The sequence below is a fragment of the Artibeus jamaicensis genome, unplaced genomic scaffold, assembly GCF_021234435.1.
Source record: "Artibeus jamaicensis isolate MK-2021 breed Jamaican fruit bat unplaced genomic scaffold, CSHL_Jam_final scaffold_847, whole genome shotgun sequence".
In the NCBI taxonomy this organism is placed as follows: Eukaryota; Metazoa; Chordata; class Mammalia; order Chiroptera; family Phyllostomidae; genus Artibeus; species Artibeus jamaicensis.
In genome coordinates, this window is record NW_026522057.1 from 17,709,614 (window position 1) to 17,722,438 (window position 12,825).

Genomic DNA, 12,825 nt, shown 5'->3' on the forward strand with positions numbered 1-12,825 from the left:
CTCAATCCGCTGAGCTACACCAGCCAGGGCCAACAATTTTTTTAAGTAATCTTATTTCCTTAGTATTTGATGGGGTGGGATTTGTATGTTTAGTAGATGGTGAGTAGTTGGAGGATTTTGGTGTTGAGTGAGGGTTTGGGGGGATGTTGGAACTATCAGAAAGAAAGCTCTGCTGGTGTGAAAATGTGTTGCAAGGTTCCAAACCTCATTGTCACCCTTATAATCTGGATTTTGATGGGACAATGCTCATTTATATTTGAGGGCTAAAAATAATGGTGAGACTAATGATGAGATTTCCTTATCTTGATTATTATTGAAAAAACAACCACATATACATATACACAATCCCAGTAGCTCCTTAACTAACTAGCTAACTCGTAAGTCATTCAGTCACTCACTGTCTCTCACCTACCCAAACCCTACTGGCTTTAAAAAGATTTTATCATTCCTTACCAATCTCATTCATAAAGTGCACTTTATGGCATTAATTAGGACCAATGCTATATATAGTCTTTTAAAATATATATATATATATTTTTAAAATTTATTTGCAGAGAGGATGTAAGAGAGGGAGACAAACATCGATGCTGGAGAGATACATCTGTTGGTTGCCTCTCACACCCCCCAACTGGGGCCCTGGCCCCCAACCCAGGCACATGCCCTGACTGGGGATTGAACTGCTGGCAGCCTTTTTGCTTTGTGGGATGATACCCAGTAAGTTGAGCCATACCAGTCAGGGCTGGATTAAAAAAATTTTTTTAAAGATTTTATTTATTTATTTTTAGACAGAGGGTAAAGGAGAGAGAGAAACATCAATGTGTGGTTGCCTCTTGTGCTCCCCTCACTGGGGACCTGGCTGGCAACCCAGGCATATGCCCTGACTGGGAATCGAACTGGCAACCCTTTTGTTTGTAGGGTGGCGCTGAATCCACTGAGCCACACCAGGGCTGAGTTTTTGTTTTTAAAACTAAACATGGACTGAGGAATTTGATCTTAGGCAGATTCTTGAGTTTGAATGAACATATCCTGTGTAATTCTCATGAAATCAAACATTTATCAGATGTCCAAGGTGTGGCAGTTGTAGCACAGAGGGTAGGAGATGCGAGGGGGAGTCTTAGAAATAAAAGTGTTACAGTGAAAAAGGCGAGAATTAAACTCAAGGAGACCTGAATTTGAATCCCAGCCTGCTACTTATTTATTAGTTACAAATTATTGGGTTGACCAAAAAGTCCATTTAGATTTTTCCATAGAATAAAAGACACATTTTTTATTTTCACCAATAACTTTTATTGGTTTGGGTATTTTGAGTGTGTCAGCTCTCTCCCGCTGTTGGCTCCTAGTGGGTATAGGCCCTGGGTGCTGCTCAGCATCGTCTGATAGGTAAGACAGCTCCACAGCAAAGAATTAATTACTTGGCCAAATGTCAGTAGTACCAAGAAACTTCACGAACCACCACTTTTGACACATTTGATCAGTCATAGTATCTTCTCCATACACTGCACAAATCTTTTTTTGCATCCTAGTTGTGTTTTTACCTTTTTTGAAATAATAAAGCATAATATACTGAAAATGCTGTGTATTTTCTTCCATCTTCAATATTAAAATGGCTGGACAAAAATTTATGAATTGTGATAAGTTTATTTTAAATGCATCCTGATATGACAGCTGTCGTAATCTGGCAAAATTGTTTAGAAAGGAGTTAAAAACACTAAGTACTACTAGAGCCATCGTATGGAAAAAAACATAAACATTTTGGCCAACCCAGTGCTTACAACTTCTTGGGGCTTCAAATTCTTCATCTATAAAATGGTGATAATGATACCTATTTTGTCGGTAGTATTTTGAGGATTGGGGTGATGTATATAAAGCATAGTATGTGCTTTATGAGATATTACTGTGCGTAGGCAAATACATAGACAAATGCGTGTGGTGGGAGGTAGCTGAGCATTGACAGGTGTCTGGCTGACTGATGCAGAAGAGTGAGGTGATACTGGCTGCCAGCACACTGTGTCTGCTTTTGTTGAAACTTGCAGCTCTCACACCAGTGTTTGCCAACATTGCATTCGACTCCTCACATAGTAGAAGCCTAGTCATTCCTATAAAGTATATGTCATTTGGAAACATCCGTAGGATGGACCTTTAACCTCTGTTGCTGTTTAGTGGGGAGGAAGAATCGAGTTACCACAGACTAGTGAAAGTCAAGTGGCAGGGTGCCGCTCTGGGTTGGCACCTAGATTTAGTTTCCTGCATATCGTAACCATCAAAAGGAAGAATTGCCACCCAGGGTGAAACCTTCGGCGACGGTGAGTATGGCAGAGGAACTGAATAGGATGAGAGACCAAGAACTTATTTTTCTGAAATAGCGCTTTATTCATCTGTAAACATTTATCAAGCACCACTGCATGCTGTGTACTGTTCTGATGCCAGGAACACAGTGGCAATGATGGGAAAGCCTTTTTTCTAATACTGCAGAGTTTATGTTCTAGTGAGGGAAAGTGTAAATAAATATAAAACACCATGAACCTCAGGGAATACTCACTAATGCCGTGGGAGAAATAAAACAGGAGAAGCAAGTAGCAAGTTCGAGAAGGGGTGCTTATTTCTAGATAGGATCTCACTTTTAGATAGGATGATACAGCAGACTCCTCTGAGAAGTAGCCAATGAACAGAGCCCAGCATAAAGCCAGTGAGTGACCTTCTAAGAAAAGGAGCCCCAAAGATGTGTTTTAGGAACCCTTAGAAGGGTCTTTGGAGGTGTGGAGGTAGCACTGACTTTAGAAGTTGTTTTCAGAGGTGGAAGGGAGGTTTGCCTTGTTAAATGATTGAAATTAGCCCCTATTAATTCTCAAGTGTCTGCTGTAGGGACAGTGGGTCTGTGCAGTTGAAAATTGGCCTGCGTGCCATCTTTCGAATGTACGCTGGAGGTTACACCACTCCAGGTGTCCAGGAGACCTGACAGTTGTCCCCCATCACAGTATATTTAACAGTAGTATAGTCTTTGGACTATTTCCACCAGTATATAAATGCAAATCTGTCAGTTCCACATGTCTGAGGACGGTATCTGGCAATCTGGAGTTTTAACAAGTTGTTCCCTATCCATTCTGAGGTTTGAAAATGACTGTTTGTAATCTTGTTGATAGAAATCATATTTATCCCAGGCTTAGTGGGTGGGCAGGCAAGTACCTGCTTATTTAAGAATCATTACTGACATGTAAATTACATTCATAATTTACATTGTAGCTTGCATTTCCTTTTGCTCGGTTTAATTTTTGGCTTTAATTTCTGATATACTGTAGCCCCCATATTAAGATATATTGATGAGACAGCAGAAAATGAAACTTTTGTCCTCTTTTGCTTACGTTATTCTGCATTTGCACCGTCAGCCTCATCCCTGGGAAGGAGCAGCCTCTGAAAGGAGGCCGGATCGGCTACGTAGTGCAGGCTGATGTGTTTTAGAAAAGAGCTCGCTTACATGCAGTAGTTTTTTGTTGCCTGTCAGTTGAAAATTCTAGTTATTGTGTTTAGATTTTTTAGTTTTTCATGGGTCTTCAAATTTGTAAAATGCAAAATGCTAAATGAAAGGGAAAACAGAGAGTGAGGATATTGAGAAGGTATTTAATCTTTTTAGTACCAGACAATGAATAAATACTAATTTGATTCAGGCAGGGGATGGCAAATTCAAATCATCTGTAGAGGATCCAACCAGATCCTTAAAGGTGTTACCGTCAACATTTTAGTTGTCACACTGTTGGGGAAAGTATGCATGTTTCCCCTGTGTTTAATTTTAGTGGTACCGCTGGTCATTGTCAGGTTCTGGGGAGACTAGTAAGCTTTCTGGCCTATCTGCCAGGACTCATCCCCCGGCCAGTGGCCAAGCTTACTTAAGACTTTTATGCCTTGGCTTTTTGGGTGCTGCTTGGACTACTGTCTTCCTTTCTTGGAAGAGGTTGAACCTTTTAGAACTTGAAAGGGCCTTAGAATGATTGAAAGACTATACTTTTAATGTTACTGTTAAAGAAACCAAGATTCACAGAATTGAAGTTTTCTTCAAGGCCTTGATACTGGAATATGAAGAAGCCCGGTAATGTGGTTTCCTTCAATGGGCGTGCAGTTGAGTCATCTTTGAAGCATGCGTCCCTTTCTCCCAAAAGGTTGTTATCTTTTCCGTTCCAGGGTTTCTTACAGTCATTCCATCCTGTCAGTGATTGGAAGGCCATATTAGGGTGTGAGTGGCAATTTATATCTTGCTTTTAGTAAAAATTATGTATAAATTAAGGTAAAAACTCTTGAAATGAAGGCATGTGGCGAGCAGTGACCGTTTCTGAGTCACACAGCAGAGCAGCAGGGGAGGAGAGTTCACAAGGCGTTGGCCTCTTTTCTTGGTACCACGTACAGGGTGGGGCAGAGGTTGGTTTACAGTTGTTTGTATGGAAGGTAATATAATTAACAAATAATACAAGAAAAAACGGGTTTGCGGACTCACAACTGTAAGCCTACTTTTGCCCACCCTTTACTTTCTTTTCCCTCCCTTTCCTTAGCCACTTCGCTCAGGTAAACTTAGTCATATGTGAGGTACAGTGTGGCATAAGAGGCGTGTTGGGAGTTTGGATTCTTAGGTCCAGCCTTGCTCCAAACCTCCATCTCCTCTCTTTGGGCCTTATTTCCGCCATCTTTAAAATGCAAGGCTGGACGGGGTAATCAACCCCCAAGGATCTATCTCTCCAGCTCGATACTCTGGTTTCATGAATCCTGGATTGGCCACCGCTTGCAGTTTGCTCTGACACACAGAATCGATTCTGCATTGGAAAGTTTACCACAACATACCTTGGGTGGTCTTATGTTTTTCCCCCAGTGGAATGTTTCTGAGAGTATGGACTTTATAAATAAGCCAGTTTTTATTTTTGTCTTAAAGAGACAGTAAAAGGTCAAAAGTAAGGGTGGTAGAAGACTTGAAAGTTGTGAGAAGTACAGTAGTGTGTATCCCAAGTAACTGTTCTAGAATAGCAAATGCTTTGTTAGATCTATGTAGGGCAGCAGTTTTCAGCTGGTGTGCCACAAGAGTTTTTAAAGCATGCAGTACCTGACTATTTCATAAGGGGCAACGACCTCTTTTCTGTTAGATTGTCAAGTAAGAAACAGCTACACATATCAATAGCCATTCATTACGAATGAATCAAAATTATACCTATTTTTTTTGTTTTATGGGCAAAGATATGTATTTTAATAAGTAGTTTATGTGTGCCATGTGATGAAAAAGGTTAAAAATTGCTGATATAGGGCGGCACCCTATTGTGGATTCCCCTGATGCTATTGCAAAGAACAAGGGGCTATAAAGAAGTTCAAAGTCCATAGTTAGTTTTCACCTTTGGGAGAAGGAGTGCTGGCTTACCCCAGGGCATGAGAGCAGGGAGAGCTACTGAGGACAGGATTTCTAACTTCTTTGGAACCCGCCGGTATGATTTGAGCCCCTCTTGGCTCTTTGTGACTAGAAGGGTTTGTTTCCCTTGAAATTGTCACTTCTATTCGGGAATAGACTAATGATGCTTGTAGGGTGTTCACAGCCCTTTGATTATGAATCTGTTCCCTGAGCACGCTTGCTGGCTGTATTGTAAGGTGGTAAAGTACAGTCTGGCTCTGTCCCTGCTGGAAACCGTTCACCCATGTGCTCTTTTCTTCGAAGTGGGTGGGGTTCCTTCCATTCCTGCCTGAATGAAAAGCATTTAGCTGACTTCCCGATCATGCCCTGACTTGTCCTTCATTTTTTCTTCGCTTTTCGTTATTCTTTGCTGCAGCTCAGCCCATGTCCCAGTTGTGTGGCTCTACGCAAGGCAAGAGCCACAAAGCTTTGTACATGTTTGTTATTGGAAAAGCAACTTTGTAAGCTCGAGTTAGTAAAGGGGTTTAGGTCTCTTGCTCTGTCTGTAGGATTAGGGTGAGGAGTGGGGAAGCTCTGGGGGCCTGGGCATACTTGGGTCTAATAAAGCACTGTAGATAAGAATTTGAGGAAATGGAACTTTGGGTTGCTGACAGAACAAAAATATTTGAGGAATGCCCTTGATTAGATAAATAGGTTATTTTTAGTTTGTACAAAAAGAGTAGTTTCATCAGCGCAGTGGAATCTTGCAGTTATGTTTGTAACCTAAACTAATCGGTTTAGGCTTGTGCCAGAAGAGTGTCAGGTGGCACGCTAATTTCCTCCTAACTTTTAGTATTTACTGCCTGGCTTAACTCCTGCAGTCCTGTGCCCGGGCCTCCCAGTGCATGGACTGGCAGTGTGGAACAAAAGGCGTGAGCTGCTGCTGCCTCAGATGCTCCTGGAGGAGGGAGAAGCTGTGATAGATCCCTGCCTTAGTGCCTGCTCGTGGGCTGTAGATCGCTGGTGTGGGTATGTTGCGCTGCTTAAATCCAGTGTCCCCTTTGGGACACCAGGCAGTACTTTGTGTAGAGCTGCCTTAGAATCTGATTGGCTGTTTTTCCCATTCACTTGGCATTCTCTACCCATCTCTCGCTTCTCAGTTGCATTACTCTGCCTTAAGGGATTTGTATTGGACCTTGTATTGGATCTATTTGTATTGGATTCGTATTGGATCTCGGTTATCATTCATTCAGCACACCTTTATTGAGTGCCCACCCAAAGGTGTGCCTGGCATTTTGGTGGGTGCTAGGTGTCCTTTGGTGTTTGTTTCTTAGAGACTAGATTTTATATGGGTTCATTCGGTTGAAGAATGCCAACTTGTTGATTACTTAAAGTACTATAATTTTTAATTTTGGGGAAGTTGGTTCGTATAAATTACTAGGTTGGTAAAACGTGTTTAGTGGTCAATTCTGGTTTGGGTGCTATATGCTCATTAAAGGGAGATAGACCTTCCTAAGATGTGACCTTTGCAGAATTTGCAGTGGAGTGGGGAAAACAAGAGACAGTATAAATCTTTGAAGAAAAAAATAAAACCAAGTAAAGACTAAGTCAGCTATACATAACTAATTACCTGAGTGCTACTTGGTCAGAAGATTTACAGCTCTTTGCTGGAGCAAGTTTTGCTTTTATTTCTTTAGCTTTATACACAAGGACATGAGCCAGCAGCTGTGAGTGTGGCTGTTCCGAGTTTTGGGATTTTTCTCCTCGGGCCTTAGTTTGTGCTTGAAGAACCTGGGCTGAGAACAAGGAAAACTGAATGGGTAGTCAGCTAAAGCAAAGCAGCGAGTGACCGGTCCTTCTCATTTGGGAAGGCCAGGGGGATGCGGTGGTGATGTTCACGTTTCTCCTCCTGGGCACTGAAGAAAGAGGCTGTACATGAAAGTCCTCCTTTAGTTCTTTCGGCACGCCTTAGGTCAGCACATCATTTAAAATGTGAACCTCTGGCCCTGGCTGCTGTAGCTCAGTGGATTGAGCACGGGCCTGTGAACCAGAGGATCATGGTTTGATTCCCAGTCAGGGTGCCTGGGTTGCAGGCCAGTTCCCAGCAGGGGATGCACAAGAGGCAACTATACATTGATATTTCTCTCCCTCTCTCCTTCCCTTCCCCTCTAAAGATAAATAAATAAATAAATAAATAAACAAATAAATAAAATAAAATAAAATGTGAACCTCTGTTTCTCCACCTATAAAATGGATTTAATAATACCTTCTCATAGAGTTGTGAGGATTGATTGAGATTATGGTGATGAAAGCACTTTGTATAATGAAATAATACTATATAGACAGTAGTTATTATTACTAGGAGGCATATTATTAAGGGTGAGGAGGCCTGGACTTTTGAGGCCTCTGGGAGGACATCTCTGAGGAGCCTTCTGATGATTCTCGGTGCCCTAGAACTTTGACTTCCTTTAGTTGGTGTTAATAAGGAAAGTAACAATATTCACTATTAATAAGGAAAATAATAATGTTCACTATTATTTGTAAGGGGTGTACATGTGGGAGATGAATTATTTTTTGATATAGATCTACGTATTTATACTTATAAGAACATAAATAAGGCATTCATAATGTTCAGCCATTTGCCATTGAACATTTGCTGAACCGTTTATTACTGTGTGCCACCTTCTATGCATGTGCTTGGATTCACGGGTGAAATACCTAATCCTGGCCTTTTAAGAGCTCAAGGTTCATGGGGAGAGATAAACAAGTAGGTAATTATGATACCGAATGATAAGTGCTGTGCTAGAGGTAAACCGAGAGTCTTTCCAAAGGACCTGTTCTTACTTGATTCCTTTCAACTTCCTTGCCAGACTTTGTTTACACGCGGGGAGGTCTGGTTTACCAGCTGTGAGGCCTGGAGGAATGAAGAGTTTGCCTGACATTGGGGCCATAGCTAGTCAGTGATAAAGCTGGAACTGACTAGCTTTACCGTCTCTTTCAGCTGTGTTGTCAGCATCAACTTGACTTTCCTCCCTCACCGGGATCCTTAACATTTCAGAAGTGCCTCTGTCCCTGCTTCACCACCTTTTCAAGCTTCTGTTCTTATTACTTTGTCTCACAGTTGCTATTGGAAGAATGGAAGTAGGAAGACCTGGGAGTCTTAAGATTGTACTTGTTGAGGTAGAAGAATGGTTCTTAGCATTGGTTGTAAAATTGAATTGTTTATAGTGCTTTTATAAAATAATGATACCTGAGATTCTGATTTTTTTCTTCCATATATGTTTATACATTATACACACAATTTTCCGAGATACTCAGTGAATTTTTATATATACAGTCATGTGATAACTACTCACATCAAGATAATGCATGAGCCCTTGACCAGTGTCACTCAGCTGGCTACGTGTCATCTTGCAAAGTGAGAGGTTGCCAGTTTGATTTCAGGTCAGGGCACATGCCTAGGGTTTGGTCCCCAAGAGTTAGCTGACTCATGTTTCTCTCCCTCTTGTTTTCACTTCCTTCCCCTCTCTCTAGGAAGGAAGGAAGGAAGGAAGGGAGGGAAAGGCATGAGATCAAGAACATTTCCCAAACTTCTAGAAGCCTCCCTCGTGCTACTTCCTCATTAATACTGGCTGCTCAAGTAACCACTTACTCTGACTTCTATCTCCAGTCATTAGTTTACCTGTTCTTGAATTTCATATAAATAGAATCAAATAGAATAGCATGTGCTCCTTTGGGTCTGGAGTTTTTTGCTCATCACCATATCTGGATATTCATTCGTATTGTGTGCAGTAGGATGTAGTATTTCATTGTTTGGATGTACCACAATTATTTACTCACTGTTGATGGGCAATTGGGACAGTTACGACTTGTGACAAAGCTCCCGTGTACATTCTTAGTCACGTATATGTCTTTTGGTGGACACACACACTCATCTCTTGGGAGACTAGGATTGCTGAGTCATATGTTCAGCTTTGGGTAGATGCCGATAAACAGTCTTGTGGTTGTACTAGGTGTGTTTGACTCACTATAGAAATTGGGTTAGTTGTCTGATAGTAGTGGTATTTGTGAAAGTGCCCAAGGTTTTTCTCATATACAGCCAGAGTTTAAAACTCTCAGAGTGTGTATCTCAGGAATATTCTTAAAGAGAAGGCGAAGGGGGGTAGGTCATAGAATATAAATAATTTCAGGGTGATTGAAGCTATCAGGTCAGATTAGATCATGGACTTTTAAAAAAGTATATTTATTTTTAGAGAGAGGGCAAGGGAGGTAGAAGGAGAGGGAGAGAAGCATCAGTGTGTGGATGCCTCTGACACGCCCCCTACCGGCGACCTGGCCTGCAACCCAGGCACGTGCCCTGTCTGGGCATCGAACTTGGTGACCTTTTGGTTCGCAGGCGGGCACTCAGTCCACTGAGCCACACCAGCCAGGGCAGACTGTGGACGTCTTGTATAGTAGGAGGAGGATGCGGCAGTAGCAATGGCTGTATATACCCCAAGGAACAATATGGGAATAGTTACTAAGTTTGTATTTGCCTGTTTCACTTTATTGTGCAAATCTTGTTTAGTAGGAACTTCAAAGATTGATTCTTTTTTTTTTTTTTAATAGTTTTTACAATCCTCACCTGAGGGCAAGTTTTTCATTGCTTTTTTTGTTAAGTGAAGAAAGAGGGTAGAGGAGAGAGAGAGAAACATCAGTGTGAGAGAGGAACATTGATTGATTGCCTCCCATATGTGCCTAAACTGGGGATCATATGCACCTGACCCAGGATTGGCCCCACAACCTAGGTATGTACCCTGACTGGGAATTGAATCCCACAATACTTTGGTTATGGAATGGTGCTCCCACCAGCTGAGCCACACCAGCCTGGGCCAAAGGTTGAATCTTTAACCTAAAAATCAGACTCTGACGGGAAGATAAGACTTCTTCCCTGTTGACATTCCTTTCTTACAGAACACTGCAGACCAGGGGTGTCAAACTCATTTTTACCGGGGCCACATCAACCTCACAGTTGCCTTCAAAAGGGCCGAATGTAATTTTACTTCCTTAACAGTTAAGGAGTAGTTACATTTATACAGTGCTAAGATTATTTTGGCCCTTGGAAGCCCCGCGGTGAAAATGAGTTTGATACCCCTGCTGTAGACGTGTGGTATGGACAGTAAGTGCAAAAAAATAAGAAATTAGCATTGAGTCAGTTTAACCAATACTTCATGAGTACTTGCTGTGAACAAATCTCCATGTTAGGTGGTGTGGGGACCATGCCTGGGTTGCAGGCCAGGTCCCCGGCTGGGGGCACATGAGAGGCAACCACACATTGATGTTTTCTTGCCTCCCTTTATGCCTTCCTTCCGTTCTTTCTAAAAATAAATAGATAAAATCTTTAACATAAAAAGAAAAGGGAATCAAGTGAAACAAGAAAGGATACAAAATTTTTAGCTTCAGGGACAGGAGGACTTGAGTTGGAAACAGGTCGCCTCAGAGCTTAGCATAGAGTAGAACCCCAGGACTGAGGACTTGGCTCAGTAAAACTGGCCCCTGAACTGGCCACGGGTGGGCTGTGTGTGTACCTATAACATAACATTAATCATGTTTTTGGCATACAAAGTACTTCCACACGCATTATTCTCTACATTATTGTAGCCGAGGCGTATTGTCATTTCTGCCTCCCAAATGAGGAAACTTCTCAGAGTGACAGTCATTTTACAAGGGTCACAGCACCAGTACATTGGAGAGACGAGACCGGGACTCAGGATTCCATTGCTCTTTGTGCTGCCCAGTGTGCGTGTGAGTGTGAGTGTCGGGTTGTTTCTACGACTAAAGACATTGACTTGAGACTGGTTGTTAAGCATGACTTACTCAAAGAATGAGATAAAGAGATAAAGCTGTGGCCACAGGATGGAACTCGAATGGGGGGAGGCATAGAACCTGGCAGGGGGCCTGACCATTTCTCCCGGCCCGTAGCAGCGTCCCTGCCTTTTCAGATGCTGCTGGGTTACACCTCTGGGACCACCTACCCACCCACCCATTTCTTTTAGCATTAAAAAAAAAATTTCTGCTGGAACTGGGCAAGCTAATTTCTCCAGATTTCTTTCTCAAGGGCTTCCTGGTACTTAGATGGGGGAAGTGCAATAAAATACAAATGTGCAGGGAATGTAAGGCTTAATCAGAATGGTGATGGAGCCCTGGCTGGTGTAGCTCAGTGGATTGAGCACGGGCCTGCGAACCAGACAATCGCAGTTCGATTCCCAGTCAGGGCACATGCCGGGGTTGCAGGCCGGTTCCCTGCAGGCTACTTCCCAGCAGGGGATGCACGAAAGGCAACCATACATTGATGTTTCTCTCCCTCTCTCCTTCCCTTCCCCTCTAAAGATAAATAAATAAAAAATCTTAAAATTATTTAAAAAAAAAAAGAATGGTGATGGAGAAGAAAACTGAATTAACATTTATAGAATATGTTTCACGTCAGGCCTTATGTTCTGAGGCACTTAATGTAGGTTTTCATATAAATCCTTATGTCAGTTCCATCACGTTTAGATATTATAATCTCTAAATACACTAGAAGAAACTGAGGTTGTGATGTTTAATCACCTACGCTGGTATGTTCCTGAATTACAGCGAGAACCCAGATTCCCTGGCTTCTGAGACCGCGGGTGCTGCCTGGGCAGCAGGCAGAGAGGAAAGGGAGTGTAGACAGAGAGAAAGGGAAGTTCTCTGGAGGCCATGAAATGGAAAGAAACTTCTTCCTAGGGGTAGAAATAACAGCGACTCTCTTTAGAGGTCAAAGGAGCGACCACGGAATTTGGCAGTATCAAGACTCTAATGAACGGTTTTAGTGGAATGTTGAGGGTAGGAGCCTGACGGGGGTGCACTGAGGGAATAAGAAGTAAAAACATGATGAGTGTAGGCAACTTTTTTCAGGACGTTTTGCTGTAAAGAGAAGCAGAGATGTTGGGGCTGAAGTACCTGGAAGGAGACCTAAGATCAAGAGGGAGTTTATTCTTTTTGCACCCCTCGCCTTTTTTTTTTTAAGATGGGAAATTCTAGAATGTTGATTCTCAGATGTGGCCTCTGGATCAACTGGGAATTTTTTCGAAATGCAGACTCTCAGGCCCCACCCCAAACCTACTGGATCAGAACCTGCATTTTAATGAGATCCCCAGCTGATTCGTAAGCACATTCAAGTTTGAGAAGCACTGTTCTGGAGGGCGGCTTCTCACGCCGCCTGTGAGGCAGGACTGGTTTTTTCCTAATCTGTCTGGGACCTACGCGTGGTACTGCTGCGTCTGACTTGCACGTCGCGAACTCTTTCCGTGACTCACTGTGAGTTTATCAACATCCTGACTGGTTTAGACCATGTTTTATAGGTTCACTGTTCATCTGCTTGGATGTCGTAACAATGTCATCTTGCTACAAAAATGTCTAAATGCGTAATCTCAATTTCTGTACTTCTAATGGCGTGTGAGCCAGTG

At 42.4% G+C, this 12,825-nt stretch overlaps 1 protein-coding gene across 3 annotated transcripts in view; it reads left to right on the top strand.

The window, feature by feature from the left end:
• Window positions 1-12,825, top strand: part of LUZP1 (leucine zipper protein 1) — an 83,371-nt gene that overhangs the window by 32,369 nt on the left and 38,177 nt on the right. Inside the window, exon 1 of one of the 3 annotated variants that reach the window (XM_053660210.1) lies at window positions 6,234-6,385. The exons of the other annotated variants lie outside the window; for them this stretch is intronic. The gene's annotated coding sequence lies outside the window, so the exon portion shown is untranslated. Of the gene's footprint in view, window positions 1-6,233; window positions 6,386-12,825 lie in introns of those variants that run through there. 3 annotated transcript variants of the gene reach the window in all.